Here is a 16743-nt window from a genome sequence, read left to right on the forward strand (position 1 = left end):
CGCGTCCCAGCCTGCTTCCTTTAGACTGGGGCCTTCACTTGTTATCTTCTCTCTGTTAATCCTACTTTCTGCTGGTTTTCTCTGCTAAGCCTATAAATGCGTTTTCCTCTTGCCTGTCTTAAACTTCTACCTCATGAAGAAATGAAGGCTTAAGCTTGCTGTGTAGACTTTCTCAGCTCTCATGCACGTCTATGACTCTCCACTGTGAATTCGACCTTCCTGAGACCCTCGGGCAAAGGCTATCACTGCCACTGGAATTTCGGAGTGGAACGGGTTGGGGGATGGAGGGTCTTCACTTTTCTTGTTCTTGTGTGGCTTGTGAAGCTGCAGCCCACTGAGATCCGTGTTGGTACAGCTCTCTCTCTGAATCTGTGTGCTAAGTGGGAAGAGGCAGTTCTGGGTTCAAATACCACCTTGGGCTCCTCTGGCTACATATCTTTGGGAAAGTTACTTATTTTAGCTACAAGTTGTCACAGCTGTGTGTCATTAGAGTTAAATAGCTGCCGTGGATTGAGGATTTACAATTAGTTGGGCAGGGTTAGTTCTTTGTATGCAGTATCTCCTTAGGTCTTATAGCAACTCTGAGCTATTTTGATGATTATTCCCATGTTATAAATGAGAAGAGGGAGGCAGAGCTTAAGCAACTTGCCCCTTTAGTCGCTCGGCCAGTAAGTGGTAGAACTAGCATTCTTAAGCTCTATCTTCTTTCTGTCTCTAAGCCCCTGTTTACTCAGTTGTATATGAGATAAAATACAAGGTTCTTTACCAGAAAGACATTTTTCTCACGAAATGTCCCAAACCATAAGCATTACTTTTCCCAACTCTTCCGAGAGCCCCTATCTTAAGGGGCCAAATCCCCCTCTCCAGAAACCTGAGTCCACCTAGATTCCTTCCTCTCCCTGATTCCCTGCACCTCTTCTAATATCCACCTCCCCTACGGTCTACCTCCTTCACGTTCCCTGTGTCAGCTGGTCATCCCAGCTCTGGCGACCCTCTGTACAGCTCAGATCCACATCATCCCTCCCTACTGCTGTACTCCTCATCTCCGGAGAGCCGGATCTGAGACTTTCTCCCCTCTCCTTATTTGGCTGCGTTTTGAATAAAACCCCTTTTTGCTGCAGACCTCCGCGTCTCACCCTTTTCGGTTTGCTGTGCTTCAGGCAAAATAACCTAGTTCACCTGGTTCGGTAACAAGTGGAAGAAAATGAAATGGGAGTGAGAACTGGAGGAGAAGTGGGGCCAAGAGAGGATTTTGCTCTTGCCACGTTGTTGTTTTTTTCACAAAAGAAGCAACACGTACTTGTAGGGCGCTGGGGATAATGTAGAGAGAAATGTTTGATGCACGAGGACAGGGCAGAATTACTAGGACAGTCAACGAGTAGGTGAGAGAAGGTGGGATCTAGCACACAAATGGAGAGGTTGACCTTCACGAGGACCATGACACCTTAGTTAACACACCAGCAGGTTGGACACAGATGCAAGTAATGGGTCGATTCAGCCGTGTGCACTGTGGAAGTACTCTTCAAACTGTTTTCTGTAAAACTGGATAGTAGGAAACAAGGTTATCTACTAGACTGAGAATGGGAAGGTATTGGAGCTCCGAGAAGACAAAGCATAAAATATTCAGGAACTAGGAGTGTAGATAAACCAGAGGAATGTAGTGTAGCCTCTGGGCAGTGTGAAGAACCGGTTAGTAGTGATCACAAATTTAAATTCATGCCAGTCAGCATGGGTGTGTGGTTTGCTCCAAATCATCTTCGCTGTACTGGTGCAGAATAGACACCAAGAGCAGTTTCAGTGGAGTAATGTGGGAAGAAGCCAAATTGGGAAGATTTGAAGAGGAAATAGGAGGTGAGGAAGCAGAGATTCCAGATTTAGACAACTTGTCCCAGAAGGAACAAAATATACAAAATGTATGCAGGTAGGGGATGTGGAATTGGGAAACGTAAGATTTCTTTTAAAAGTGGGAGACATTAAAGTATGTTTGTATACTGTGGACTGAGCAAGTAGAGAAGAAATTGATGATGGAGAAAAGGGCGGGGGGAATCAAGGAAGGGGGTAAAGTCCTTAAGCAGGTTAGGGGATAGAGAACACGGAACGCAAGTGCAGAAGCTGACCGCTGATGGGCACAGGTTTGAGCAGGTTTGTAGAGAAGACCAGCAGGAAGGTCAGGTTTCCACTCTGAGGGCTTGTATTTTCTTAATGATAAGACGAGGTCATTAGTTGAAGAAGGCAGGTGTGGGAAGTTGGAGAGAAGGTGTGAAACAACCATCTGGAAGAAGACATAAGTGCACTTCTATGGAGGGCACAGTAAGATTCCTGGCCGTTGACAAGCACCCAGTTGAGGTTTTTATCCAAAACTAGAGTCAGTCTGGTTCTGTGATATTTTTGTTTGTTTGTTTTTTTCAAGTAGCTACTGAGGGTGGAGAGTTGGGTTCACCAGGGAAACCTACAAGACGACAGAGCTTTTTCCATGAAAAATATCCTATATCCAGAACCCAGGGAGGGTGGCGGAGAGGGGAGCCAGAGGGTGACACTGTATGTTATTCTGACTGCTGCTCCCTTTAAATGAGTTTCTATTTTAAGAACCTGGGGATCAATAGTGCTTAATTTAATCAGCTTCTTGCAGGTTAAAAGGAAATCAAAAATCTTTATGAGTACTGGAATAAGTTTTCATCAGAAGCTCAGGCTAATGTGCCGAGAGTGTTGTAGGGCGAGGGAAGATGGCTTCTCTGTTTATTCCAGAAGACAGTTCTGACCCTGCAGGGCATTCTTTGGCTTGGATCCTGTTTCTCTGGATCTTACCAGGCCGTGCTAGTTGCTTAATTCAGGATTTCTCCTTAACCCCAAGCTATGATTTTGAGCATAGCCTACAGAGTCATCCCTGTCATCAGTCCTGACCTCAGCACAGAGATTTTTAGGAGCTCTAGTTCAAAACTCAATGGACCTTAACCTCCGCACTCGGGGATGTGCGGACTTTTATTATATGGCTTCAGCCTACCTTCCTAGTTCATATCCTACTGCTCCAGCTACAGCAGGCTGCTTGTAGATCCCTGATGATAAAGCAATTCCCCCTCTTCACCTAGAACATCCTTCATTGCCTGTCAACCGGGGCAGCTGTTGTTGTTCCCTCAAGAATCCTTAAATCTCACCCCTTCAAGCTTTCTCTGGTTCCTTTTTTTTTTTTTTTAACATCTTTATTGGAGTATAATTGCTTTACAATGGTATGTTAGTTTCTGCTTTATAACAAAGTGAATCAGCTATATGCATACATATATCCCCATATCCCCTCTGTCTTGCGTCTCCCTCCCTCCCACCCTCCCTATCCCACCCCTCTAGGTGGTCACAAAGCACCGAGCTGATCTCCCTGGGCTATGCGGCTGCTTCCCACTAGCTATCTGTTTTACATTTGGTAGTGTATATATGTCCATGCCACTCTCTCACTTCGTCCCAGCTTACCCTCCCCCCTCCCTGTGACCTCAAGTCCATTCTCTAGTAGGTCTGCGTCTTTATTCCCATCTTGCCCCTAGATTCTTCATGACCCCCCCCTTTTTTTTAGATTCCATATATATGTGTTAGCATACGGTATTTGTTTCTCTCTTTCTGACTTACTTCACTTTGTATGACAGACTCTAGGTCCATCCACCTCACTACAAATAACTCAATTTCATTTCTTTTTATGGCTGAGTAATATTCCATTGTATATATGTGCCACATCTCCTTTATCCATTCATCTGTTGATGGACACTTAGGTTGCTTCCATGTCCTGGCTATCATAAATAGAGCTGCAATGAACCTTTTGGTACATGTTTGCAAATGAAGCAACTGACAAAGGATTAATCTCCAAAATTTACAAGCAGCTCATGCAGCTCAATATCAAAAAAACAAACAACCCAATCCAAAAATGGGCAGAAGACCTAAATAGACATTTCTCCAAAGAAGATATACAGATTGCCAACAAACACATGAAAGGATGCTCAACATCATTAATCATTAGAGAAATGTGAATCAAAACTACGATCGGATATCATCTCACACCAGTCAGAATGGCCATCATCAAAAAATCTACAAACAATAACTGCTGGAGAGGATGTGGAGAAAAGGGAACCCTCTTGCACTGTTGGTGGGAATGTAAATTGATACAGCCACTATGGAGAACAGTATGGAGGTTCTCTGGTTCCTTTTGTCATTAACTTCGCCCTTAGTACTTACCTGGCTCTGTAAGCACTGAGCACATCGTGCTGTGATTTATGTGTTCGTCAGTATTCCTTGAGGGACTTTGTCAAATTTACCTCTGTAGGCCCAGCACTTAGCCCCATCTCTCACATATGATACGCACTCGAATAAATAGCAGCATCAGATCCAACTTGTGGAGCAAAAAATAATGATTCAAGAAACAGCTTCCACCTTTTTTTTTTTTTAACTAAGTCCTAAACTTGTTTCAAGATCTCTAGCATTTGGGGGGTCAGTATGGTGAAGTAGTTAAGTCTTGGGGTTCTAATCAGAGACTGGGATTTGAATCTCTGCTCCACTATTTATTAACCAAGCACCTGTTTGTGCCTCAGTTTCCCTATATATTTAATGATGAAAATAAGAGTATCAACTTCATAGAGTTACTATAAAAATTATACAAGACAGGGAATTCCCTGGCGGTCCAGTGGTTAGGACTCTGCACTTTCATTGCTGAGAGCCCTGGTCAGGGAACTAAGATCCCACAAGCCACGTGGTAGGGCAAAAAAAAAAAAAAAAAAATACACAAGACAGTGCATGCACTGTGCTTAGCTCAGTGTTTTCCGTGCTGGGCACATAATAGGTAATAAACATTAGTTATCATAATCATTATTATGAACTAATTATCTGGAAGCCAGATTCTTGCTTATTTGTCTCTGCCTGAGCCCTTGCCTTGAAACCTTAAGTGTCTTATTTCCTCTTTGAATGCATCTCTGCCTTGCATCCCTCGCCTGCTCTCCCCCATCTCTTCCAAACTACCATCCCACCCCAGATGCCTGGTCTTCTAGAGGCAGGACCCTGGCACTTGACCTCTAAACGCTGCCTCCCTGAGGTTCCTATTACCACGTGCCCCCCACTCCCGACCCCGCCTGCCTTTGCAGGCACTGTCATCTCTAGTGTGGTCTCATCCTGAATCCAGCTTCTGCCTGGGCTTCATACCTGGCTGTCAGAACACAGGTCTCCACCTTCCTTCCCTCCTGCACTGACTCTGCCTCCATCCCCAGTATCTGCCCCACCCCAGCTTTTCTGGGGCCCTCTGGGTCTGTATGCAAGGGCCATGGTTAACTTTTTCCCTCCATATCTGGCCACAGTGCACATTTTACATTTGCTGTGTGTACTTTTGCTGAACAATAATGACCAGCCCTGGGACTACACACAAAAGAGTGTACTCCTGACCCAGTTAAATTCTTTTCCTACAAGGATCCCCATTATCCTTGTGCAGTATCCAAAAGGTCTTCAATTTATCAAATTGTTGGCCGTTCTAACCAAGTCATGCATATTAGATTACACTACAGTTTGTTAGTTTCAACCAGAGTCATCTAAAAGACCCAATCATTTCATCCTAGCTGGAGCTCTGAAGCAGAAGCATTCCAGCGGTAGACGATGGTGGTTACACATGCTATGGCTTTCGCTTTTTATTCAAGTGAATTTCCCAACCAGAAACTTCAGGCCTATGCAATATTTTGACTAGAACTCTCCACCCCACTACCAACAGTCTAAGGAAATTAGTGGGTTTTGTAGCAGACGTAAATACGTGGAAATAAGGAGAATCCCATATTCTAAGTATTTCCCAAGCCTCACAGTTAGAAACGATGTTGGCCTAATCTGTTTGTCTAAAGTCTCTAAAGTCGATTGAAATGGCAAATTTAACAGAGATAAGGAGAGAGAGAGAAACAGAGACAGAGAACAAAGCTGCCCCTGGAACTGATCGTTCCTGGATAAACTACCCTTAAAACAGAGCTACTGTTATGGTAAGTCAGTTCAACAAGGCACTTACTTCCATATCATCAAATGAGTTAACAACTTCATCTACGAGACTATCTTTTGTTAATTTTTACTCTCATAGAATGTTACTATATTATGTAAATATGTATGGCCTTATAAGAAATAAATTCATATATAATGATTATGTTCTACTTATACAATTATATTTTACAAAGGAAGACATATATTTAGACCCAGGGGCTTCTGTAATGTGAAATAAAATCCTTTTAGTACCAAAGATACATTTCCTGCAAAACCAAATGGAGGCAATTTCTCTTACTTATGATTTCTTTATACTTAGGAAATAAGGCAATAAAATTATTCCATGCATCATATCAGTGGTTAGTTAACCCGATATGGGAGAAGAGGTGAGGGCTGGAGGGAGGGAAATCGCTGTTTACGACATTTTGAGTGATGGTTCATTCAACAATCAGGATTCCTTTCCTCCATGTTAAAAGAAGCCGCAGAGGTGAAAGGGACTGACTCGTTCTCCAACCTGGAAAAGATGCCATGCAGACACTCTGGAGGAGATGGACGGAGAAAGAGCCCAGCTCTCTCCTAGGGCTTCAGCTTCAGGCCCCTTTGGGGACTGGAGTAGAGATTCACATACAACTGCCTTCCAGCAGCTCCTCCCACATGGAGCTGCTATTCTGCAGGGCCTGTTACTAAATATAGCACCTGCATTTCAGACTGACAGAAGAGCTCCTGCTGTGTACACTGGGGAGCTGAATCTTCACACTCTCCTAATATGGTAAGCCCTGCAGCCCATCAGGCAGGGAAGCAAGGGGGGAAACCAGCGGGTGCTAACATGCGCCTTAAGGTTAACTCTTTCATGGAAGGCAGAATGGAAGCTAGCTTGACCACTGGTCACTGCAGAGTCTCCATTTACTAAGAATCTGGAAACCAGGATCCAGTCCCCTTTGCAAATAGTGGTATTTGCAGACAAACACTAGATCAAGGAAGCTGGGCAAAATAAACTGCCTCAACCCAAGGGTCACTGAAATAAAACAGGAAAAGAAAAATCAAGAAAAAAAATTCTCAGGAGGGTGGGAAAGGCAGTAGAAAAGAGGACAGCAGAGGGACTGACAAGTACAGTACATGCCACCTCTGCCCCATAGACTGTGTCAGTCTGTCACAGCAGCTGTGCCCACGGCAAAATGGCGAGCAGGTGTCCGTGTTGGCTTTTGATTACAGACCCAACAGCGGGCAGAGACTGCAGAGCATGGGTCCCCCGGCCACTGGCTGTTCTTCCCAGCCTGCTGGAGACCCCGCCATCCCAAGGACTGGGCCATTCAGCATTTCAGGGTGTCTCCCCAGAGCCAAAGGACTATGGCCCTTGCAGGAATAATAAGAGGAAGCCCATGGTTAGATAATCAATGTCCCTAATAACTCACTAAAGTGTCAGGGTGAAATAACGAAAAGCCTCCTCCTCTCTTTCCACGGGGGAAAAAAGGAAAACCACTGTGGCAGCTGCCCACTCGGAGTGCTGGGAGGACTGCCGAGTTCTTTCTTGAGCGGGGGTGATGGCTAAGAGAACGAATGAAGTTTCAAGACGGCCTAATCTCGCTGCTCTATCCTTCCGCTTCTCAGTGCCCTGCTGGCTTCCATAGTTGGGTAGTAGGGTTGTGAGTCTACAAAGGTTAGGGAGGGTAAGGCCTTGTCTAGGCAGTATAAAGTATTTACTCCCTCAAGGGTCAAATGTGGGAACTCTTTTTTTTTAAACATCGTTATTGGAGTATAATTGTTTACAATGGTGTGTGAGTTTCTGCTGTATTACAAAGTGAATCAGCTATACGTATACATATATCCCCATATCCCCTCCCTCTTGCGTCTCTCTCCCACCCTCCCTGTCCCACCCCTGTAGGTGGTCACAAAGCACCGAGCTGATCTCCCTGTGCTATGTGGCTGCTTCCAACTAGCTATCTATTTTACATTTGGTAGTGTATATATGTCCATGCCACTCTCTCACTTCCTCCCAGCTTACCCTTCCCCCTCCCTGTGTCCTCAAGTCCACTCTCTACGTCTGTGTCTTTATTCCCGTCCTGTCTCTACTTTCATCAGAACCTTTTTTTTTTTTTTTTTTTAGATTCCATGTATATGTGTCAGCATAAGGTGTTTGTTTTTCTGACTTACTTCACTCTGTATGACGGACTCTAGGTCCATCCACTTCACTACAGATAACTCAATTTCGTTTCTTTCTATGGCTGAGTAATATTCCATTGTATATATGCACCACATCTTCTTTATCCATTCACCTATCGATGCACACTTAGGTTGTTTCCATGTCCTGGCTACTGTAAATAGTGTTGCAATGAACATTGTGGTACATGACTCTTTTTGAATTATGGTTTTCTCAGGGTATATGCCCAGTAGTGGGATTTCTGGGTCGTATGGTAGTTCTATTTTTAGTTTTTTAAGGAACCTCCATACTCTTCTCCATAGTGGCTGTATCAATTTACACTCCCACCAACAGTGCAAGAGGGTTCCCTTTTCTCCACACCCTCTCCAGCATTTATTGTTTGTTGATTTTTTGATGATGGCCATTCTGACTGGTGTGAGGTGATTCTCATTGTAGTTTTGATTTGCATTTCTCTAATGATTAGTGGTGTTGAGCATCCTTTCATGTGTTTGTTGGCAATCTGTATATCTTCTTTGGAGAAATGTCTATTTAGGTCTTCTGCCCATTTTTGGATTGGGTTGTTTGTTTTTGTGATATTGAGCTGCATGAGCTGCTTGTATATTTTGGAGATTAATCCTTTGTCAGTTGCTTCGTTTGCAAATATTTTCTCCCATTCTGAGGGTTGTCTTTTTCTCTTGTTTATGGTTTCCCTTGCTGTGCAAAAGCTTTTAAGTTTCATTAGGTCCCGTTTGTTTATTTTTGTTTTTATTTCCATTTCTCTAGGAGGTGGGTCAAAAAGGATCTTGCTGTGATTTATGTCATAGAGTGTTCTGCCTATGTTTTCCTCTAAGAGTTTTATAGTGTCTGGTCTTACATTAAGGTCTTTAATCCATTTTGAGTTTATTTTCGTGTATGGTGTTAGGAAGTGTTCTAATTTCATTCTTTTACATAGTTGTCCAGTTTTCCAAGCACCACTTATTGAAGAGGCTGTCCTTTCTCCATTGTATATTCTTGCCTCCTTTATCAAAGATAAGGTGACCATATGTGCATGGGTTTAATCTCTGGGCGTTCTATCCCGTTCCATTGATCTATATTTCTGTTTTTGTGCCAGTACCATACTGTCTTGATTACTGTACCTTTGTAGTGTAGTCTGAAGTCAGGGAGGCTTATTCCTCCAGCTCGTTTTTCTTTCTCAAGAGTGCTTTGGCTATTCGGGGTCTTTTGTGTTTCCATACAAATTGTAAAATTGTTCTAGTTCTGTGAAAAATACCATTGGTAGTTTGATAGGGATGGTAGTATAATCATTTTCACAATGTTGATTCATCCAATCCAAGAACATGGTATATCTCTCCATCTGTTGGTATAATCTTTAATTTCTTTCATCAGTGTCTTATAGTTTTCTGCATACAGGTCTTTTGTCTCCTTAGGTAGATTTATTCCTAGGTATTTTATTTTTGTTGCAATGGTAAATGGGAGTGTTCCCTTAATTTCTCTTTCAGATTTTTCATCATTAGTGTATAGGAATGCAAGAGATTTCTGTGCATTAATTTTGTATCCTGCTACTCTACCAAATTCATTGATTAGCTCTAGTAGTTTTCTGGTAGCATCTTTAGGATTCTCTATGTGTAGTATCATGTCATCTGCAAACAGTGACAGTTTTACTTCTTCTTTTCTGATCTGGATCCCTTTTATTTCTTTTTCTTCTCTGATTGATGTGGCTAAAATTTCCAAAACCATGTTGACTAATAGTGGTGAGAGTGGACATCCTTGTCTTGTTCCTGATCTTAGAGGAAATGGTTTCAGTTTTTCACCATTGAGAATGATGTTGGCCTGGGTTTGTCATATATGGCCTTTATTATGTGGAGGTAGGTTCCCTCTATGCCTACTTTCTGGAGAGTTTTTATCATAAATGGGTGTTGAATTTTGTCAAAAGCTTTTTCTGCATCTATTGAGACGATCATATGGTTTTTATCCTTCAATTTGTTAATATGGTGTATCACATTGATTGATTTGTGCATATTGAAGAATCCTTGCATTCCTGGGATAAACCCCACGTGATCATGGTGTATGATCTTTTTGGGGGCTGTTGGATTGTGTTTGCTAGTATTTTGTTGAGGATTTTTGCTTCTATGTTCATCAGTGATATTGGCCTGTAGTTTTCTTTTTTTGTGACATCTTTGTCTGGGTTTGGTATCAGGGTGATGGTGGCCTCGTAGAATGAGTTTGGGAGTGTTCGTCCCTCTGCTATATTTTGGAAGAGTTTGAGAAGGATAGGTGTTAGCTCTGCTCTAACTGTTTGATAGAATTCGCCTGTGAAACCATCTGGTCCTGGGCTTTTGTACGTTGGAAGATTTTTAATCACAGTTTCCATTTCAGTGCTTGTGATTGGTCTGTTTATATATTCTATTTCTTCCTGGTTCAGTCTCAGAAGGTTGTACTTTTCGAAGAATTTGTCCATTTCTTCCAGGTTGTCCATTTTATTGGCTATAGTTGCTTGTAGTAATTTCTCATGATCCTTTGTATTTCTGTAGTGTCAGTTGTTACTTCTCCTTTTTCATCTCTAATCCTGTTGATTTGAGTCTTCTCTCTTTTTTTCTTGATGAGTCTGGCTAATGGATTATCAATTTTGTTTATCTTCTCAAAGAACCAGCTTTTAGTTTTATTTATCTTTGCTATCGTTTCCTTCATTTCTTTTTCATTTATTTCTGATCTGTTCTTTATGATTTCTTTCCTTCTTCTAACTTTGGGGGTTTTTTGTTCTTCCTCCTCTAATTGCTTTAGGTGTAAGGTTAGGTTGTTTATTTGAGATTTTTCTTGTTTCTTGAGGTAGGATTGTATTGCTATAAACTTCCAAATGTGGGAACTCTTGAATGTGGGCTGGCCTCACTCCTCACTGTTGGGCAGTGATGACATCAGTATAGCTGGCCAGTGATGTGGGTGTATTTACCTTCTGGAACCCTACATTATCAAAACTGCTTTCCATACTTTATTTTGTCAAGGCCAGAGTCCCCAAGAAGGACATTCTAGGAGGTCTCTAAATTGGAAGTGAGACAGTGGTTGGGCTTTTTGTGACATAAGGCATGGGCCCAGACTCTGCTAGCTACCATCTCCTACCTTGTGAAATGCAGTGTGTACATGGAGGGAATCCCCACTCCCAGCGCCACCCAGTGTGTGACTGTTCCACCTGTCACTGCCTCTCTGAGGGCTCCAAGGACCTCACCCTCTGTGCCCAGAGTGGCTTTCAGTTGGGGGGTTAGATGCGGGCTCTGCTAAGTTTCAGGGTGCAGGTGGGTGGCCTTCCGCTGAGGGCTGAGGTCCAGGCAGCTTGTGGAGGAAAGTCCCCCTACTCACATGGGAGCCCTGCCTCACTGGCCCTTTCCCTGTATAATCAATAAGGAGATGGCCATCTGTAGCTTTGCTTGGCTTCCACACGGCTCTTTGGCAACTGGCTGTCCTCTGGCACCTCTGTACTCTCTCCTCCCTCCCATGGACCCCCAAGTCTGGCCCTTTCAGGTCGAGTCCCCCCTAAATCTCTGTGCTCCAAGAAGGGGTGGGGTGGGCAAAATCTGTTGTCCCCTTGGTCCTTAGCACCCCTGCTCTGTTTTTCTTTTCAAGCTCTGTTATTGCATAAACTCTTAAGTGGAATGTTTGGTTCCCCCTCAGAACCCTTGCTTTTGATTCAAATGAAACCCCATTAGTAACTGGTTCCTGATACAAGAACCAGTTTAGGATGTTTGAAGGGCAGAAATAAACAAACCTGCAATTAACTATGTGTTTCCCTTCTGGTTTTTGGATACAGTAATCTAATTCTCCTTGTATCAATGTAGACCCTCTAGCTACTATATAGAAAGTGTCAGGAAATGCGGAAAAGAAAGAAAGGCATAAAAATTAATATATAAGATCTAATATTGTACCAGTTGAAATGTCTATAGACTATTACAAAAGAAATGATATCCAATTGGCAGGAAAGGAATGCTGAAAGTTTAAAAAGCATTCTTTCATTTTCAATAAAACATAGATTAAAAATTCTTCGTCAGAACTATTATCACTGCCCATCTTTGCACCCAAATGGGGAAAAAAAGAGGAAGGTGGACACTTTTCCAGAGTTCTTCTTTCAGTGGTCAGTTAACTTCACTAATTCATAAACTAAAGCTACAACTTAACTCCAGCCCACCTGCCCCATTCCACCCAGGGTTGGGGGAGATGCCTTATAGCAAAGCTTGAGACTGCTGTGACTCTTTGCATCAGAAGCCTTAGGCCCTAAGAAAATGTGGACCATGAACTGAACCTGCTTATATTCACAAATGATTTATACTGGAAATTAATATTAACCAATGGTATTCATTTACTTTGTTCAACAATTATATTTTTGAGTTCCTCTACGTGTTATTCTCTGTTCTTGCCGATGGAGATACTGCAGACAGAGGTCCTACCCTTTGGAGCTTTTAGTGGAGGAAACACACACACACACGCACAACCCAGAAAAACAAATAACATGATTGTCATCATTACCATGAAGGACATAAATAGGGTGATATGGTGAGTAAAGGAGTATGTACAATACAGGCACTATTTTAGAAAGCATGATCTGAGGAGAAAGACCTCTAAGAAGAGGACATTTCGAGTTAAGACAGGCCTGGAAGTGTAGAGGTACTGATGGAAGAATCTGTTTCAGATGCTTGAAGGACAGAGACGAAACCAGTGCATGGCTCGAGCCTAGGGAAACAAGGGGAAAGAGAAGAGAATGAGATTGGTCATTAGGGAGGGATCAGAAAAAGTCAGGAAGAAGTTGAGATTTTTATTCTAATTTCAGCACGGGAGAGTGTAGCAGGGAAAGGATGGGCTCTGATTTCCAGGTGAAATGTCAGCAACTTCTAAATCGTGCTCTAATAATTAGTAACTATAGCTTTATCAAAGAGGTGACAATGCAGATATGGGTAGATACCTGCACATCTTAGCAACTCAAGGCTCTCCCAGTTTCAGCCTCTTGAAGTTTGAAAATTCTGTATCACCAGGAACCTGAGTCATTGCAGGAGTGGATCCAAATCCCAGAAGATACGAGTAGGAATGCTCTTTTCTTTTCCCTCTGGGTCAGGAACCAGCAGGATCTTCCTCTGATTATATCCAAGAAAGGTAGCAGCTCCTGCCAACAACCTAGATAAAGGAACCACTCACCCACCAAGTTATAGAGAAAGAGTATTCCCCTGACCTTGGTACTACATTTGAGGTTCTAGATTTGCACAAAGAAGGCCAGACTGGGAAAGACAGACATCAGGCGAGGCAACAGTTAATAAAAGGGCACGCGAGGATTACAGTGATTTCAGCAACTGCGCTGGGGGTGGACTTTCTTCCCTCTGCTTTTGGCTACCACGTTGACGGCGTTCTTATAGCTTCTGACACCACAGTTCATCAGCACTTAAGTGAAAATATCTCCACTAGACTCTTACCTGCCACCCCTCCAACTTACTTTCTGATGACATAGCAGGGTCAACAAGGGAAAGGAGACCAGTTGCATTTAATATGGAATGGGCTAAAGAGAGATTTTTGTGGGTGGAGATCCTCTCTTCATGGTTGAACACCTAAACTTTCTGGAGCTGCAAATAGAGGCAACATGACTCCCAGGCCACAGTAAGGCCTCAAGGGTCCCAATAACACATCACTTAATATCAATAAGGTTTCTTTCACACGTCTTCCTTAGTCTCAAGCTACAAAGAGGGTGAATTGGAGGCGTTTATGAAATACTGTCCGAAGAACAGAAGCATAAATCCCAGGTCTAATTATTAATGCTAGCCAGCTTTCAGATGAGCTGACATGCCCTTTGTAGGGCTTTGGGTTGTTAAAGCCTGTGGATCAATATCAGTTTAAAGGTGGTTTCTCTCTGTTCACCCGTGGAACACAACAGAGGAAAGGGTTCTTCCTCAGATGCAGCAGAGAGATGTGTCTTCAATGTGGGCAAAGAGGTAGACAGCAACCATTTGTCATAATAAACATTAGCTGAGGCATTGCATTTTTTAAGCACAGATTTATTGAGTAGGTTTGCATGAATGTGTGCCTTTGGCAAAGTTCTCAAGGGCTGTCTGTTTCATTGGGGAAAAAACACCTCTCAGCCAAGGCCAAGAAAACGATTTCAGCTAAGAAATGAACTGCTGCGGCTCATAATATAACCCATGAAATAATTGTAGCCAGAGCCAGAAAATGCAGTCATTAGAAAGGCTTCAGCAAGAACCAGGCTGTGACAACACCCCCTTCCCCACCCCAGATAACTGTGCTTTCATCTTTATGGCTTCCACTACAGGAAGATGACCTTAGGATGACTTTCAAGTCCTAAATTTCTCTATGAAAGAAAATATTAAGAAGGAATAAGAAAATTATAGAAGGGGCCAAAATTTTGAATAGAAGGGGAAATTCTTACTAGTTTACTTAGAAAGGAAATCATTAAATTCTTTCGAAATGATCTTTTCTCTTCAAGTGCAAAAGAAGGACTTGGGGAGGGGAGAGACTACAGGCAGGACACACATGGTCAGATCAAGTCTTCACAGACCAACTGCTGAGAATAGATGAAATTAAAAGCTGGGATTGAATTAGGTCACCTTAGCACTTTGATCAGGGAGCCCGTTTACCATATAAGATGCTGCTCAATATTTGGCCGTTACAACTGAAGGAAGAGAAGAAGGATTGATTGTTGTAGTAGCCACTGTAGACACGCACAGAGACAGAGCATCTCCTAGGCAGGTGGGCAGGAAGGCTGGTCTGCGTGCTCCGGATCCTGCATGTGCTCTCCTCTGGCTCCTTTCTCCGTCCCTGCTCTGTACCCCAGGGGCAAGCTCTCCACGCTCCCCGCTCCCAGACTGCTGACTTCTGGTTGGGTCTGAGGCTGGAGTGTGAGAGGAGAGACAGCCAGCTTGGGTATTTCCTCTCTGCTCCTTGCCTTCCTCTGACAGGCAGCAAACATCCTGCCAGGTCTCTGCCTCCAGGGCTCGTGTTCTCAGTGGGCTCGGTTCCCCTTCCTCCAGCCCTGGAGGTGATAAAGGCTGTCTGCTCTCTAGTCTCTGGCTGCTTCACCGTGCACTCTCTGCTCCCTCGCCCCTTCCTCACCACTCACAGTAGCCCCGGGACTACATTCTCTTCGCTTAAATCGCTTGCGTGGAACTGTATTCCCTGCCAGGACACTGAGCCATACAGCCCTGAATACGTGTTCACAGAAGAAGACTCCAGCTCTATTCTAAGGCAGATGGTTATGGTATACCATGGGTACCTCCTTTAGCTTCGATGCTTTAGTGTGGAAAATAAGGTAACATTAGTACAGAACTTAGACTGGTGGTTCACTGTTTTCTTTAGGCACTTTCAGCAGGATACTCATGTCTTTTATACACACATTATAGGAAGTCTGGGCCCGAGCCCCCAGAGAGCCACAGTCAGATTTACATTTTGGGGGACCCAGCAAGAAGGTGCAGGACAGCAGAGGTGAGCTGCTGCAGGCTTTCCCACTGGTGTTAAGAGAGCTTAAGGACTCTAGAAATATCCCCCAAGGTATAAAGGGATAGAAATATTTTGCATTTATTTTTATTCCTGGCTGTGAATAGGTGGTCAAGATAAGAGAAAGATGAAAGAAAGATACAGGAGAGGAGAGGAAGGGGGATGTGGTGGAGAGGGAGGGGAGGGGAGGGAGAAGGGAGGGGAAGGGGAGAGGAGGAAAAAAGAGAGAGCTATTAATTCTTTCTTAAATTTCAGCCAGGGCTAAATTAAGTCTCTTTTTTAGAAAACTAAATAATCTTACTTGCAGAATTAATGCCAAGAGCTTTGCTTTGAAAAACGGGCCAGCCTACATAGAGATACGTAATTTACAACCTGGAGCTCAGATGCCTTTCACAAACACCCTATCTGAAATACCCCTGTCCTCCATAACCCACTGCCCCATCATGTGTTTTATTTTTTCTCATGACACTTAGCACCACCTGACATGACATTACAGGACTTCTGTGAGTGTCTCTTGTCGGCCCTGCCCCTGGCGTGCCAGCTCTTGGAGACCAGGTGTGCTGTGCATTCCTTCACCAGGGCCAGGGTGAGAGTGGGCATCAAGACCAAGGTGAGAGAGGGAATCCAGCGAGTCCAGGAACCTCCAGTGGCCATTCCTCCTGCAAGGCAGATGGCTGAGCGGCGGTCACCAAACAAACAACTGTGACTACACTTTGTCTCAGGAAATCGGAATGGGGGACACTTACTTATTCAAGGGCGATTCTCTCCCAAAATTTTTGCGAAAACCCGATTCAGGGTTTCATTCACGTGCTGTTAGTGGCAGAGAATGAAGTGTCCCTTTTTCTCTTCCTTGGTGCTGGATTTTCTTCCTGTGAAAATAAGGAAGAAAAGACTCCAGATGGAGAGCCTCACATTGTCGGCAGATTTAGAAAAACTCCCCTGGAATTTGTACAGACTGACAAGCGAGTCATCTTCCATCTTATTGCTTTAATTTTAGGCTTCAGAGATGCCCAGCTCTGTTGTTCAAATAGTTTTATTAAAAATTTGTGAGGAGGGAAAAGAAGTCTCCGTGGGCCTGTCTGATTTCATTATCCTTGGCACAGCACACAAACGGAGCAGGGCTGCCGAAGGCTGGAGATGGCCGTCTGTGGCAC

The 16743-nt window shown here is 43.5% G+C and overlaps 1 long non-coding RNA gene across 1 annotated transcript in view; it reads left to right on the top strand.

Annotated features, from left to right (window-relative positions):
- The window catches only part of LOC309642043, a 371803-nt gene that overhangs the window by 121694 nt on the left and 233366 nt on the right, over positions 1–16743 (top strand). The window lies entirely within an intron of this gene.

The sequence above is a fragment of the Balaenoptera physalus genome, assembly GCF_965194825.1.
Source record: "Balaenoptera physalus genome assembly, chromosome: 13".
NCBI classification, from domain to species: Eukaryota; Metazoa; Chordata; class Mammalia; order Artiodactyla; family Balaenopteridae; genus Balaenoptera; species Balaenoptera physalus.